Genomic DNA, 17637 nt, shown 5'->3' with positions numbered 1-17637 from the left:
CTCAGTAGTGGTGCAAGGGCTTAGTTGCTCCATGGTATGTGGGATCTTCCCGGACCAGGGCTTGAACCCATGTCCCCTGCAATGGCAGGTGGATTATTAACAACTGCACCACCAGGGAAGCCCCGCAATGTCACCTTTATCATATATTAATTCCTTTATCTACTTGGGTCTGTATCAGAACATTCTCATTGGTTCCATTCATCTGTATGTTTATTTATGGACTAGTCCCACATTGTTTTAATTACTGAAGCTCTGTAGTGTGTTTTAATATCTGGCAAGGCTAACCATACTACCTTTTCTCACACACAGATGTACGTATTTCTCTTCTTTTCAGAATTTTCCTGGCTATTCTACTCTTGTCTCCAATATAAATTGGAGGATTAGCTTGTCAACTTCAAAAGGAAAAAAATCAGTATTTTTATTGGAATTGTGTTAAAATTTTAAATTAACTTTGAGATAAGTGACATTTTAACAATTTTTAATTTTCCTATCCAGTTATGTCTTCTACCTGTTAAAATCTATTTTGGGTCTTCTTTTTTTCCTTTTAACTTTTCTACATATAGGTCTTGTGCATAGTTGTTAAATTTATTCCTAGGTATTTTCTCTTTCTCGTTGCTACTTTAAATAAGATCTTTCATCCTTCTATCTTCTAATAGGTTATTGTTTGTGTATATATGAGATCAACTAATTTTGCATCCTTCTAATTTACTGAATTCTTTTTTTTTTTTAAGTCTTTATTGAATTTCTTGTTTTATGTTCTGGTTTTTTGGGCTGTGAGGCATGTGGGATCTTAGCTCCCTGACCAGAGATCAAACCCACACCCCTGCATTGGAAGGTGAAGTCTTAACCATTGGACTGACAGGGAAGTCCCCCTCTTATTGTTTTTTTGGTTTTGTTTTGTTTTTTTGTGGTTTTTTGAATTTTATTTTTTTTTTATACAGCAGGTTCTTATTAGTTATCTATTTTATACATATTAGTGTATACATGTCAATCCCAATCTCCCAGTTCATCCCACCACCACCCACCCCCCGCCGCTTTCCCCCCTTGGTGTCCATACGTTTGTTCTCTACATTTGTGTATCTATTTCTGCCCTGCAAACACTTTCTTATTGTTTATAGTGATTTTTCTTGGGCTTATAGAGATAAAATCTTATCATCTGTACATAGTGACTATTTTTTCTTCCTTTCCCATTTTTATACTTGAAGTCTTTATCATGTCTGATTACGATTGCTAGTATCTTCAGTAAAATTTTAACTAATAATGGTGATAGCAAAGCACTCCTGTTTTATTCCTGCCTCTAGCATTTCCCTGTCAAGCAGCATGCTGGTTTGGGGGGATGATACAGATGTATTTTATCATATTAAAGAAGTATTCATCTGTTCCTATTTTGAGTGCTTTTTATCAAGTTGTTGAAACCATGAGCATTTTAATAAATGCCAACTACAACAAAGTTATCCTTCTGACCTAACTGTCTTCCAACCTCCAATCTCTTGCTGATGTCTCCCATTGGCTGGTCATAATAGAAGACAGAAACGAAGGGAGTCCTAAGTGTCAGCTTCCCAGAGTACAGAGCATGGTAGAGAAGAAGGATAGAGGGTAGATCTGGAAGAGCAGACAGGGTATATCCCATACAGAAGCCAAAAACAGATAACAAAACAAAAACAAAAGATTAATTTCACTCTCTTCATTAATTGAAAACAAAAAGATTATTATAGGTGGCTAAAGCAATTCTCTTGAAGCTAGTAGCATTATCTTTGTTTATTAAAAAAGTAAAAGAAAAGTGTTGGGTCTCAGTCTTAGGCATTTTAACACAGAAAGTTGCTGGTACTAACCTTTTCTAGGTCTAATGTTAGCAGGCCCAGGGATTGCATTTCCCAGTCAGGATTGAGCTTCTTGAATGTAGTTTCCCTCTATATCTAGTACCTTATTTTTAAAACCTTGCCACTCCTTCCCCAGATCTAAAAATAATGTTCTAGTGTGATGGATATTAGATGGGTCAGTTGTCAGCACCGGAACCAGACACTGTATCTTCTGGGAAGGACCCAGCAGAACATGCCCTTTCTACCAGCACCTTGGCCAGGCTCCAGGAGTATTCCATTCAGGCCTACCTCACATGCCCCTGCACATCAACAGGCCTGGCACTGGGGGCAGAGATTTCACCTGACTGTACCACATGATGCCCTCTCTGATGGACTTGCTTCCCTTCTGCCAGACATCTGGAAACTGTTCCAAATTCTGCAGCAATCCCGACCTCCTGCTGCAAAGGCTGCATATTCGGGAGACATTGTGGGTCAGAGGGTTGCCAGATAAAATACAAGATGCCCAGTTAAATTTGAATTTCAGATAAACAATGAATAATTTTTAGTATATCATGAATATTGCAAGGGACATCCTTATACTAAATTATAAAAAACATATTTTTTTATGTGAAATTCAGACTCAACTGGGTGCCCAATTTTTCTCCGCTAAATCTGGCAACCCTTATCACAAATAATCCTTCACTATGCTTCCCATCCCCTCCCCCAATTTCAAAATCCCTCCACTGGCATCAGGTTCACTAAAGTGTTAAGACAACCTGAGAGGGGTATTAATTACACAGGTCATAGTTAGGATTCACTTTTGAGGCCTTGGCCTCTGACTTTAACTCCCATTAACAGTGACGAGTTTTTCTGATCAGTAAATTTGTAAATGTTATTTCGGCACTAAGAGAGACATTTCAGTGGTGGTGGAGAACAAGTGTGGGGCATGAAAAAAGTAGATCTCAGCAGGTGTGTGTAGGAATAGGGACGGGGGCAGGGGTGTCCAGGCATAGCTTAAGGGAATGCCCACAGGAAAGAGAATGTTGAAGTGAACGTGTACCATCTGACAATTTTGCCTGACTGGGATCCTTGCATTATTCCTTTCTTGCTCCCCCCTCTCCTTCTCGTCTCATCCCCACACACTCATCCCCAGGTGCAGGGCATGAGCTAGAGGCTGCATCCCAGCAGAACAGAAAGCAGGAGGCCTGGTGAAGGAAACAGCTACCAAGCAACCAAGGGCTGGGGGCAAAATAGGCCAGGAGGAGAAGTAAAACCAAGAAATATTTAAAAATTAGATGCCTGACATTTAAGGAAAAAGTCCAAAGTTAGCCAAGAATAACTGCCTACTGCAGGATTCAAAACCTCTGAATGACAAAACTTCTGAAAGAGGAAGCGATGGTAGCACGGGGCACCCTGCTGACCCTTCTCCCTGCCTGACCACTTCTCCATTCCACCCTCCACGCAGCCACATGGAGCACAGACAAGACAGAGCGGCCCTCTCCTAGCAGGCTCTGTGAACTGCATGGCTGAGGCAGACCCAGTGGCCCTCTCTAGGAAGTCAATAAAGCAGACCACAGCCTTATTTTCTGAGACTGACTCAATCCACCTGGCTTTCCCAAATGCAGTTGGCCCAAGAGGCTAAGAGTTCAGTCAGCCATGAGGCAGACACAACCTTACCTCACATGGCTGCTTCCACATGGCATCCAAGTTCATGCCTGGATACTGACCGTTCAGGGGAGCGAGCCGGGGTTAAACTGTGCCGTGTAAGTTTGTGTTGCTGTCATTTCTCCACCTGGGGTTTTCGAGCTGTACCAAGCAGCCGTGGGGCCTTTGCTGTCAGGGCTTGCGCAAATCTGACTTGCCCAGAGAATCAGAAGAGTTTGGGGCTCCCAAGCAAGGAGAGTGGTCAACTCGTCCTGGTTTGTCCAGGACTTTCCCAGTTTGAGCACTGCAAGTCTCACACTCCAGGAAACCCTTCGGTCCCAGGTAAAATGTGGTCATTCCACAATCAAGACACCAAAGCTTTGGCACCTGTATATCAGTTTCTACGGCTGTAAAATGCTGGGATCGGCCAACACAGCTTCTAACGTACCTGCTGCATCTAATAGTCTATGATTCACCCTCACGCTCCTGACCTTACCCGCCAGCTCCAAACCAAATTCACTTGATCCAAGCCCCGAGCTCACATAATCTGATGATAAACTAATCATCAGTGTGTTAACAGGGGAAGTTGAGAGGAGTTTAACAATGGTTCTAGGAGGAAGGCATGTGGTCACAGGTGAGTGGTTCCAGCGGTGGGAGTTCAGCTGGGGAGATGGGGTGTATGCCTCTGTGCCATCCTGAGAGGAAGATACATTTAGGCAGGCAGGTTGGGAGGCAGCCAGCGTGACAGAGCTGGTTTGATGGGCTGGTTTCAGCTTCACAGCAAAAACAATAGCCACAGGCAGGGCAGTCTTGTCTGGCTCCAGCCAACTTTCACACTATGACGTGAATAAAGCCAGTAGTTGAAACCTCAGACTGGAGAAGAAAGGAAGTCATCTACTGATAGCACTGTTTATTTATTTATTTATTTTTTGCGGTACTTGGGCCTCTCACTGTTGTGGCCTCTCCCGTTGCGGAACACAGGCTCCGGATGCGCAGGCTCAGCGGCCATGGCTCACGGGCCCAGCCGCTCCGCGGCACGTGGGATCTTCCCGGAGCGGGGCACGAACCTGTGTCCCCTGCATCGGAAGGCAGACTCTCAACCACTGCGCCACCAGGGAAGCCCTGTTTATTTATTTTTGAATGCATTTGCTCAGAGCCCTAGCCTGCCATCTGAAATACAGATATGCAGCTACCATTTTGGGGGTAGGTAAGAGTTCAAACTCTGGAATCACAACCTACTAACTGGGCAAATATTAGGTTGAATCATACGAACTTGCTGATATTAGACTTTTCTGACCTGCAAAAACAGGAATTCCACATGGCTCAGGTTAATAACTTATCTCTTTTCCTTGGTTTCCTCATGTGTGAAATGCAGATCGGCACCAACCTGGAGGGGACGCAGACAGAAGACAGGGAGGTGCTCAGATAGCCCCTGGCTCACACCCCCTGCTCAGTGATGTCCACTCTACCGCTGCCGCCGCCTTGGCCTCTGCCGCTATTGGTGAAGAAGAACGCGGGGTCCATCAGCTGAACCCCGGGGGACCCAGACTGTTTCTGAGACATGTGACACTGACAAACCAAAGCAGATTAGTCATCTTAGCTGAATGTGGACCTTCATTCTAATCCCAGGGTTAGGAAAGAAGAATAAGGTTCATACCACAGATTTTTCAGGTCATTCTGAGAACTGAAGATTTTGCCTTTCCTCTCAGTCCAGAACAATCAGTTCCAATACCTGGCAAAGGGCTTTTATGATGGGGTTTTGCTGTAACAAAACTGGGCCCCACCTTTAGCCTTACATCTGTGTTTCTAGCTACCACACACACGCATCCATCTTATCAATTTAATTATATAGGCACACAAACACACACATTGGGAAGCACATGCAAAACAAAGGAGAGAGCCTCATCATTATCAGAGTACAAAAAAGTTACACTGGATTTCTTCTCTCGGTAACTAACAGGAAGCAATAAAGAGAGGAAACAAAACATTTTGCTGTGGTATTATAATTCAATAAAATTTATTAACTTAAGCAAATTCACTTGGCTTTTTATAGCTCCAGGAATCTAGGAAATAGCTTCCTTTACATATAATGAGGAAGTGCATCTTTAGGTCTCTTAATATGTTTCTTCCCTGTAACATTCCTGCGTTTTGTCTGTTCTCTTCGAGTTCATTCCCTTGATGCTAAAGCAATCTGTTCACACAAGAACAGGGAACACTACAATCCTTAGGTCAAAGGATAGCTGGGGGAGACTTTGGATTCCAAAGCCAGCGCTTCCCTACTCTGTAGACCCCATAGTTATGATGTCACACATCTAAAAAAGAAAACAACCTTGGGCCTGGCTTGGTTTAAATTCTCTCTCAAGCAGGCCTCCTTTAAATGTGAGAAAGTTCAACTCTCAACATGTATTAACAAAAGGTGTTTACAACAGAACACCTGGTTGTGCCTTATAATGGCTTTGCTCTGTGAATTAATTCCTTTGTCCTTCCTGGTGACAAAGGTTGAGCTTTGGAACTTCTGGGTATGGCTAGGCAGGGCATTTTTGCTTGGCGTGGCTCTCTTAAATGGGTAGAAAAGGCTTGGTTGGGCACCTGGTATTTTGTGGCCAGTAATTATACAACAATTGTTACTGTGCATTACCGAAACTTCAGTTTTTGACCAGAGGCCAGTTGCACTCTAAAACAAACATCTTTTGAAAGCCTAGTGTGTTTTGAAATGATTCTAAAATCCACTTTGCAAATAGGATTTGGTACAAGTCAGATTTTTTTTTTACATGATGCTTTGCTTTAAGGCAGCATTTCTTTGCCTGTCAGTTGGTCTGACTTCTGCAGCTCTTACAAGTGATCTTTCCACTTAAGTCGTCTTAATGCTTCCTTTTCCCATCATCACTATGGATGACATGTACAATGACATGTCCTCCTGGGAACAGATTACCTCTATGGTGCACGCTCATAACTGAGGTAGGGGAAGTGATAAACATTTAAACACACAGAGAAACAAATCCCCTTTTCCACATTTAGAAGACTAGGGAATCATCTATAGACAGGCTTTCCCAGCTGTGGGTTTTCCTCTGAGAAGACCAGGTCCTCAGTTCTTAAGTGAAAACTTGATCACCAAGATTGTCAGATCAATCCTTTGCAGGTGGAGCCATAGGGGACAAGGTGGAGGAGGGGGAAGTGTACATTTAAAGACCAATCAGGCAGAAAGGGGTCTAACCTGCTAGTTCCCAAATATAATAACTTCCATCAATGCCTCTTTCCCTCACTGTTAGTTGCAGGAAAATGACACAGAGACTTCACTCCACCAGGACCTGCTGAAGTTACATGTGATACACATGTGATTGAGAAATGGTTTGTTTCTTGGTATTCCCTGTCCCCACCTCCACGCCTTGGACAGCAGGCCCTTGTTTCATTGCCTCAAGGTAGGGGAATGATGTGACAGGATAAAAAGCAAAACAAGGACGAGAAACTTCTCTGAGTTGCGTTTTGTGTTATAAATGCCCTCAGAGGACTGGAGAGGATTTGGTGTATAGCCAAATTTATTCAGAGGAAAAAGGTTTGGGGAGAGGGGGTTTTCCCTGGAAGATGAGGAAACACTTCCTCTCACTGGGGTGGGAGGAGAGATGGATGAAAAATGAGAGAGCAAAGGCCTGAGTGCGTCCTTCCCTCCTCCCCTCCCCTCCTTCCTCGGAAAGGCACAAGCCTGGAGAGAAGAATGGCTGTGGGGTGTGGGCCTACGAAGCTTCCCGGACCCTGGAGTGGCCCCAAAGTAGCAGGGAGCTGCTGGACACACATGGGCCGTGTGGGCAGGAAGGAGGCACAGATGCATCACTATCAGCGGGGAGACTAGAAGGAACTGTAGTCATCTGGGTTGGTGCCTTCTCAAAGAGCTGACTTAAGGAGCACATGGATCCCCCAGTACCTTGGCACTAACCCCTGCACCCCCGCCATGTCCCACCCCAAACCCAGACACGCCCTCGAAGGCAGAGAGATATTAAAATGATGGGACTCATTGCTGACACCTTCCAAGAGAGAGCAGGGGCTTAAAAGATAAATTAGGTTGATTTATAGTAGAATAAAAATATATTTCTTGCACACTTGGATCTGTGCCTAATCTAGTCTGAGCTTCTGGGGTAGACAGGGTGGTGTAGTGGAGAGACTGCCAACCTAAGAGAGAGCTCTGTCACAGTAGTGTGTGACTTTGGACAAGTCATGTGACTACTCTGGGTCTCGAGGTCCTCAATCATTTCCCCTATTAAATCCATCCTGACAACTCACAGCGCTGTTGTGAGGAATGGGATGTTGCACGTGGATGTCACAGAATACAGTGCAAAGCAAGGAGGCAGCCTAAATGGTATCAAATGTAAAGCATAATTAGAAGAAAAATGCTACATAATAACTCACCTTGGAGAAACTTGCAGGAAAGATTGGCGAGACACCCATCAATTTCGTTTTCTCTTCCTGGCACACAAAAGACAACATTTCCTGGCTCCCTTGCAGTTAGGATGGGACCCTGTGATTGGGTTCTGCCAGTGGGATGTGGCAGAAGTAGTAGACATAGCCACAGACTTTAACGTACTCCTCTCTCCCTTGGTGGCAACTGTTGAGGCCAAATGTTGAAGCATTTTTTGTTTGTTCGTTTTGTTTGTTTTTTAGGCCGCACCATGAGGCATGCGGGATCTTAGTTCTCCAACAAGGGATCAAACCCATGCTCCCTGCATTGGGAGCACGGAGTCTCAACCACAGGACCACCAGGGAATTCCCAAGCTGATGGCATTTTAAGATGAAAGGAGCCTGAATCCCAAAGTCACCACGAAGGAGTCACCCAGGAGAGCCCCCTACCTACACTGAATTGTGGTGTAAGATGTAAACTTTTATCATGTTAAGTCAATAATATTTGGGGGTTATGTGTTAATGCAGCCTATCTAGCCTCTCCTGACTGGCATAGTAATAGAATAATAGGATAATAATATAATGATTATTATATATATACACATATCATGTATAACATATATTATGAGATGTCTCAAGGCATGAAGAAGTGGCAAGTCTATATCTTTCCTTCCATATTATAAAGAACATAAAATTCAGGGCTTTCCTGGTGGCGCAGTGGTTGAGAGTCCACCTGCCGATGCAGGGGACACGGGTTCGTGCCCCGGTCCAGGAAGATCCTACATGCCGCGGAGCGGCTGGGCCCGTGAGCCATGGCCGCTGAGCCTGCACGTCCGGAGCCTGCGCTCCGCAACGGGAGAGGCCACAACAGTGAGAGGCCCGCGTACCGCAAAAAAAAAAAAAAAAAAAAAAAAGAACATAAAATTCAATCTGTGCTGTTCTTGGGCAAAGATGTCACAAGCACAAGTTACAATGACATTCCTGTCTATGGCTTGCTCAGAGGGAGCACATTCACCAATAGACCTGGGGGAAATCTCTCACCTGGAGTTGACAGACCCCAGGCCCTCTGCACCGCCTCACCACAGCTGCTGAGATTTTACCTGCATGACTGCTGCCTGGTCTTAGCTGAGAGACAGCACCCCCTCCCTCCTCGGCTCATATTCTCCATGGACACTCAGCATTCGAACAGGGAGGACCCAGAAGATGCTCTTGGATCCAGGCAATGAGGAAACCCATTCTGTAGGGAGCACAGCTGTTACAAAACATCTCAAAGCAGTAGGTTTTGTTTGTTTGCTTATTGTCATCTCCATTCCCCAAACAGTTCCAACATACACACATTTGTTGCTTAACTCCTGCTCAAGTCACCAAAGCAGGTGGTACTATTCACTGTACTCAGAGACCAAAATTTCCCTGCAGCCCGGGAGGCTGTCCAACTGCAGACAGCAGGACAGTCATGCTTTCTCCAGAAACCACACTCTCTTTGTCCAGGACTGGCAAGAGAGCCCAGTTATCCTGGAAGGTCCTGGGCTTCAAATTTCCTCTGCCTCAGGTCTGGTCACCACACCCTCTCTGGATAAGGTTTTATTCTAATGCCTTTGACCAGTGGGAATGATCTTTAGGGAGGGTTGGTTCCTTCATTCCTTAACAAAGACTACCCTCCTTTGGACCAGTTAGCTGTCTTTGATCCATAGCAGAGAATCCTGCCCAGTGGGCATGCATACTTGGGCCATTGGTCACACAGGGTGAATGAGGAACCATGAATACAATGGGAAATTTGTCAGCATAATAGAATGAAATCTCAATGCTGCTATCCTACTGAAGCCAGGTAAGTGCAACTGTACCATCATCTTTGAATAAATGGTACTGACCTTCAGAAAAAGAAAGCATTAATATACTTTCTCTAGGTATTATTATTATTGTTATTATTACTGATGTGCTGAGAATTGGTAACCTGAAGGGTAAAAATACTTTAGCTGTTTTTCATTGTTGCTTTCTAAAATAAACGCTTTAAAAAAACTAATATGCGCTTGTTGTGGTAAATTTTCTAAATACAGAAAGGTACACAAAATGTTTTAATAATGTCTATGAGCTTGTCTTGTGATACAGGGAGCTATGTACATGTCTATCTCCCTTCTACATTATATAGTTCTTGAGGGAAGAAATCATAGATAGCATTTCTTCATCTTTGTGTAGCCCAGGACACCTGTTTGTGGAATGAGTGTCATTCAATGAATTTGGGAAAGTTGGTGTTCTCACCTACCTTTGTGGACCAGAGTCTCAATAGTTGAAAACAAAATTTAAAAAGATACCTGTAATAAAGACTACCTACACCCAGGTGGAGTGTTGCATGACTGTGGTCTCTGAAGTCAGACAGACATGGCCTGGAACCCATCTTCAATCTTAGCAGTGTGTCCCCCGGCAAGTTATTTCAATGCTCTGAGTCTTGTCTGATGAATTGCCCTCATTCCTGGACCCAAGCTTATGGAATGATCACTACTTGAAACATTAATCCCTGGAGGTGGCCCAATTTTAGCGCTTTAAATCCCACACCTTGGAAAATTCCTTAATCTCAGGCAACCAGGAAGGTTGGTCACCCTACGGAGAGGTAGGACAAATCACACACTGGCTCTTAAAGCTTTTGTGTAGAAGCAAAACACAACACTTCTACTTATTTCAGTGACCCAAGCAAGTCACACGGCCACAGAGAACTCCAAGGGGGTGGGGAAGTGCCATCCTACTATATTCCAGGGAGGAAACCTGGAAATATTTGATTGCCACCTGCTTCACCCTTCTCACTCCCATCGGGGTTTATAGTCCCCTTAGGGTGACATTCAGCTCTAGCACCTGATTTTAGCACACTTATTGTCAATGGATTTTTATTCCCCACACTCCACTCCAAGAACGGCATTGGTAGTAAGTTGGGCCGTGGATGCCAAAGACAGAATCAGCTTCTCCTTCAGTGACATCCATTCATTCATTTATTGATTAGTGGATTCACTGACTAGACAAAACGCTGATTGAACCCCTCTTTTGTTGGAGATGTGATATGATGTGATCTTCAGTACAAAATATTTAAGTACAAGAAATGGTGAGCTGGTAAAATTAGGTTTTTACTGTGCCATTTACAGATCTCATTTCCCCCATTAAATTATTTTGTGGCTAATTTGATATTTTCTCTCCTGCCTCTTCTCAGTGTTCACTAAAGACTGAATTTGTAGGCTTAAAGTAAGTAACACTCGGGCTTCCCTGGTGGCGCAGTGGTTGAGAGTCCGCCTGCCAATGCAGGGAACACGGGTTCGTGCCCCGGTCCGGGAAGATCCCACATGCCGTGGAGCGGCTGGGCCTGTGAGCCATGGCCACTGAGTCTGTGCGTCCAGAGCCTGTGCTCCGCAGCGGAAGAGGCCACAACAGTGAGAGGCCCGCGTACCAAAAAAAAAAAAGTAAGTAACACTACTAAAGGGCTCAAAGTAATAAGTTCATACCTGCTCAGCCAAAGAGCATTGCCCACCCATGGCTCTGCCTCCTGCGTTAGGTGCAGGGTTTGGGGAAGGGGGCAGGACTTAAAATTGGGAAGTTGTGATGCTCCTACATACTTATTAGTCTCTGCAGCTTGATTTTATGCTCTAACTGTGCCATTAGCCATTCCCAGATGCAGGGGACTGCTTCCAAAGGTCTAGGTCACAATGGTTTCAATCACCTGGGGAGCATTGAAAAACTCATGCCCAGGCTACATCCCAAACCAATTAGATCAGAATCTCTGGGGTGAGGTAAGACTCAGGCATTGGTATTTTTAATGTTTCCCAGGTGAGTCCATTGGCCTAGGACTGTGGTTCTAAATATGAAACATATATCGGAATCAGCTGGAGGGCTTGTTAAACCATATCCACTGGGTCACGCCCACAGAATTTGTGATTCAGTAGGCCTGGGGTGTAGCCTGAGAATTTGCATTTCTAACAAGTTCCCAGATGATAATTATGCTGCCATTTGGAGACCACATTTTGAGAACCACTGTTCTAAGAGACCTTCAGCATCCTTAACAACTGAATGGAATGGGCATGGGCTAGTGGCAGGGAGGCCTATTCTAGATGTTCATTACCTCTGGAGAATCCGCTCAGGTTGCACTCCCAACTCAGGTCTGCTTGCGAGCAATCTCTATAAGAAAGAGGTGAAATAAAATGGCCTTGTAGATAGTTGTGAGGTTTAAGTGAGATAAGGCATACCAAGCCCTTAGTGCAAAAGTGGCCACAAAGTAAGCACTCAAACGATGCTAGCATGCAATGCTAAACCATTTTTCCCCAGAAACCCAGGAGTGAACAGGCACATCGGAGAAGGGGCTGAAACCTCCATACCTCCCACGAGTCTTTCTTCTTTTCTTGCCCGTTCTCTTTTAAAATAATTTTTGAAAAGGAAATAAACATTTATGATTTAAAATACATAATCGTACAAAAGGATGAGAAGTAATTTTGCCTCCCCCAGAAGATCTCTAATCCTCCAATTCTGCCCACAGAGATAAGCACTAGTTCCAGTTTCTTACATATGCCTCCGGACGCCAGGCTCAGCGGCCGTGGCTCACGGACCCAGCCGCTCCGCAGCATGTGGGATCTTCCCAGACCGGGGCACGAACCCGTGTTCCCCGCATCAGCAGGCGGACTCTCAACCACTGCGCCACCAGGGAAGCCCTAGGGGCATTTTTTTTTTAGCTAAAACTACAAGTAAGTATGTGTGTGTGTCCACCTCTTTTTTAAAAGTATTAATGATAGAGGGCCTCCCTGGTGGCACAATGGTTAAGAATCTGCCTGCCAATACAGGGTACACAGGTTCGAGCCCTGGGCTGGAAAGATCCCACATGCCGCGGAGCAACTAAGTCCGTGCGCCACAACTACTGCACCTGCGCTCTAGAGCCAGTGAGCCACAACTACTGAAGCCCACATGCCACAACTACTGAAGCCCATGCGCCTAGAGCCCATGCTTCGCAACAAGAGAAGCCACTGCAATGAGAAGCCCGTGCACTGCAACGAAGAGTAGCCCCCACTCGCCACAACTAGAGAAAGCCCACGTGCCGCAACGAAGACCCAACGCAGACAAAAATAAATAAATAAAATTATTAAAAAAAGTATTAATGATAGCGTGTTATATACATTCCTTTTGCAATTCTTTTTTGTGTGTGTGTGTGGTACGCGGGCCTCTCACTGTTGTGGCCTCTCCCGTTGCGGAGCACAGGCTCCGGACGTGCAGGCTCAGCGGCCATGGCTCACGGACCCAGCCGTTCCGCGGTATGTGGGATCCTCCCGGACCGGGGCACGAACCCGTGTCCCCTGCATCGGCAGGCGGACTCTCAACCACTGCGCCACCAGGGAAGCCCTGCAATTTTTAAAAATATTTATTTGGCTGCATTGGGTCTTCGTTGCACCATGTGGGATCTTGGTTGCAGCACGGTGGCTCTCTAGTTGTGGCGCAGGGCTCTAGAGTGCACGGGCTTAGTTGCCCCACAGCATGTGGGATCTTAGTTCCGACCAGGGATTGAACCCACATCCCCTGCATTGGAAGGCAGATTCTTAACCACTGGACCACCAGGGAAGTCTCTGCAATCTTTTTTTAATGTACATACTTGTGCAAGCTTTTTTTTTTCACTTAGGACTACATCTTGGGGATAGTTTCATATTAATGCATATAAATCTACATTATTCTTTTTCATGAGTCTGCATCATCCCACTGCAACTATGTAGCGTAAATGACTTAAACAGTCTTCTATAAATGGATGTTTAGCTGTTTTCCTGTTTGTTTGTTTTTGCCATTATAAGCATTCAAACAGCCAGTCAAACAGACCTATCAGGTAAATTCATTAAGGTGAAATTGTCGCATCAAGATTACGTCCAATTTCCCTTTGGATCCAAACTGCCAAACTCCCTGGGAACTTCCAAGGGGTGGTATAGTAGCAAAGGTTCTGCTGCCAGGCTGCAAGCGTTCAGCCACTGGTTCAGCCACTTACTAGTTGTATAACCTGGGGCAAATGACTCTGCATCCCTGTGCCTCAGTTTCCTCATTCACAAAGTGATGAGAGTAACAGTTCTTTCCTCACAGGGCTGTTATGAGGACTAAATGAGAGAAGAGCTGTGAAACAGTACAACAACTGACAAAGCAAGTCCTTGGTAACTCCGACTCCAAACAGAAAAGGTCAGAACAAGATGAGTAGAATCCATGAGACAACGGTGGGTAACCCAGATTATCCCATCTTGGGTGGGCCTCTGCTTCCATGAGGCACCAATAGTTCCCAATGACCCCATATCTGGGGTTCAAGTAGGCTACACTGATAGGGCTTGTGTTAGAGGGCGTGACATGCTTAAGGGGTCAGGCAATTTCACAAGGACCATTGTGACTTCCCTGAGGATCAGGCCCCTGCCTTTGCTTTGGGTCCTGTCACAGCAACTAATACAACTAAGTGCGGGGTTCCAGCACTACAGCTTCCAAGGGAGTGATGTGCCAAGAGTGAGATTTAATGCTGACGACAGGTGTAGGAGGCTTACTTGGGGAAACCAATACTGCAAGAAGTGAAGCGACTTGCCCAAGATTACACAAAAGGAATGATGAAGGTGGAATTAGCAATTAGCATAGTAGAAAGCATTGTCTTTCAATGGTGCAAAACAGTCTCCAGCTCTCTCTCTCTCTCTCTCATTTAAGGCATGGTGTTGGCCATGTAAAGAAATGATGGTGGTGATAACGATGATGCCTATGACAACAGCAGTTAACTAACGTGGATTGAACACTATGGGCCAGGTGCTGTGCTAAGCATTTTATATGGATTATTTTACTTAATTCACTCAACCCTCCGGTTGAGTGTTCACTAGGTGCCAGGTGCTCTTCTAAGCACTTTATACGTTCAGATTCATTTCATTGTCACAACAATCTCATGAGGTAGGTACTAATACTATCTCATTTTACAGATGATGAGCTGTAGAAAGGTTAGCTAACTTCCAAAACGCTAGTGAACAGTGGATTTGCAGTTCTGACCCAGATATTCTGGCTGTTTTTTGTTTGTTTTTTAAAACTTCTGACGCAGGAGGTTGTATTAATCACACTCCTTAGTCTGTAGTACCCTCTCCTTATCAGTCTCTGCAATGCCCCCCTCTTGTTTTATCAATCAGTCATCTCACTTTATTTGGGTCTCCCCCCACCCTCCTCCTTTGGCCTACAAGCAACCATTCTACTGTACTTAATGTGTACCTTGCTGTTTGTGTGAGTTGCAAAATCTGTGTTGTAACACAGGTCGTGTTATGTTGTGTGCAGTTTCTTATTCACTGTTCCAAGGGCAGCAAAAGCCTGTGTCATCATTATGTAAGACCGCTGCTGCTAAAGGCTGCCCCCAAATGCTTGAACTACCATACTAGAAAAGTTAACTCACACACTGCCCTCTCTGCTGATGAGCATGAGCCAGAAAGTGAGTCTGAGAGCATGGAAATCATGTCGTCTTGGTTCCATTTTCAACTAACACATTAGGGTTACTACAGTTACAATACATCTGGAAAGGTCAGCACGATGAAAGGATAAACTAGAGATCAGTGAACGTCCAAAGGTTGGTTGGGAGTCTGGCCCCTCTTACTTCCAACAGCTCCCCTAACCCCAGGTCACCCCAAATAACAACAAACCATATAAATATGATGGGCTTGCCATAAAACATGGCTTAGGGCAAATCCCCTAGCCTCCCACTTGCAAACAGATAATCACCCCAAGTCTCTGCAGAGGGCTGGGTCCATCTATGCTGGAGCTTTAGGAAAGCACCCAACTCACATATCCAAGTCAATTCCTGATGGAAAAAAAATATTCTAAACCTAGAGGTGTAATTAAATGTGTATAAACCAATACAGTCACCTCAAACTCAGACTCATTTGCGGCGAAAAGCACTTCCACTGTTCTCTAGTGTTCAAAAATTCCACCTGCATCTCTACCACACTGACCAGCCCCCATTTCTCTCCTCCTCCCCCTACCTACACTACTTTCTTTCTTGCTATCAGGACTTTTATTGGTTGAATTGTATCCTCCCCAAAAGGAATGTGGAAGTCCTAACCCTTAGTACCTCAGAATGTGTCCTTATCCATAAATAGGGTCATTGCAGATGTAATCAGTTAAGATAAGGTCATTAATCCAACATGACTGGTGTCCTTATAAGAAGAAGGCCATGTGAAGGCACAGAGATACATGGAGAATGCAATGTGACAATGGAGACAGAGACTGGAGAGATGCATCTACAAGCCAGGGAACACCTAGGAATGCCAGTCATCACCAGAAGCTTGGAAAGAGGCATGAAACAGATTCTTCTACACAGTCCTCAGAAGGAACCAACCTTGCAAACACCCTGATTTTGGACTTCTAACCTCCAGAACTGGAGGAGTATAAATTTCTTTTGTTTTAAACCACCCAGTTTGTGGTACTTTGTTAATGGAACCCCTATAAAACCAAGACTGGACAGCCCTTTCTAAGCCTGAGATCCATAGGGAGACATTCTAGCAAGGCTTTGACCAGCACCCCTGGTTCCATCACCCCTGCCCTCCCTAGGCAGCCAATACTGCTGATCCCTACTCTGGATAGGACATACTGTCTAATTTCTCTGCTCCTGTCCACAGGCTATCAGGTGATAGTGAAATCTGATGAATTGGTTATGATGCAGAGTCATTGTCACCCTTTCCCCAATATGAGTGTACCCCAAGGACTCACCCTTGGTCATCTTTTGCCACTCTTTCTACTCTCCCTTGGTAATTTAATCCAGGCTTCTGTTTCTCCATCTACTGGTATAACTTTGCAGGTCATCTGAAAATCTTTCCAGTCCTGAGCTTTTCTCCCAAGGTCCACATTTCTAGCTGCCTCCTGGACATCACTGCCCAATTGTCTCACTACATTAAATTCCCTGCGTCAACAAATGAACACACTGAGTTTCTCCCCCCAAACTTGCTAGGCCCTTACTTTTATCTGCCTACTCACCCAAGCCAGAGAGCCCCTCCTTGCCTTCCATATGCAACACCCACCAAATTCAGTAAACTCTAACCACCCCAATATCTCATATCTGTTCTTTCTCAGTTCTCACCACCACCTTTACCTTGTTACTCTCACCATACAAGTGGACTAATACATTAGCACTCAGGAAACGGCAGCTGTCACAATCACATTCATCTCTCTTCTAATACATGTCACACCTGGTTGCTGAGTTCTGAAAGCATGGTCGTGAGCACACCACTTTCCTGCTCAAAAACCTCCAATGGCTTCCTATTGCCCAAATTATAAAGGCTGAACTCCATTGCCTGATACAGTTATACCTTGTTTTATTGCTCTTTGCTTTATCATGCTTTGCAGATATTGCCTTTTTTTATTTTTACAAATTGAAGGTTTGTGGCAATCCTGCATCAAGGAAGTCTAACAGAGCCATTTTTCCAACAGCATTATTTTTTAATTAAGGTATGTACATTGTTGTTTTTTCCCCTTTTTTAGAAATAATGCTATTGCACACTTAACAGACTACAGTATAGCATATATATAACTTTTATATGCACTGGGAAACCAAATATTCGTGTGATTTGCTTTATTTCGATATTCGCTTTACTGTGGTGTTCTGAAACCAAGTATGCAATATCTTCAAGTATGCCTGTGTATGCCCTGTACATAAGTCCAACCTATTGTTACAGCTACATTTTCACCATCATTTTCTCTTCACATGTCCTTCATACCAGCTAAACTGAACTACTAACTACTTCTGCTACAAACAAACACTCCACACCTTCTGACCTCCTTTCCCATCACCTTTGTTCATAGTTCATCT

At 44.6% G+C, this 17637-nt stretch overlaps 1 pseudogene; it reads right to left on the bottom strand.

Annotated features, from left to right (window-relative positions):
* Positions 1-5247: 5247 nt before the first annotated feature.
* On the bottom strand, positions 5248-17119 carry LOC132427865 (putative uncharacterized protein FLJ44553; annotated as a pseudogene).
* Positions 17120-17637: the final 518 nt, after the last annotated feature.

This window comes from Delphinus delphis, chromosome 7 (assembly GCF_949987515.2).
Source record: "Delphinus delphis chromosome 7, mDelDel1.2, whole genome shotgun sequence".
Classification (NCBI taxonomy): domain Eukaryota; kingdom Metazoa; phylum Chordata; class Mammalia; order Artiodactyla; family Delphinidae; genus Delphinus; species Delphinus delphis.
This window is presented reverse-complemented; position numbering and strand designations above follow the sequence as displayed.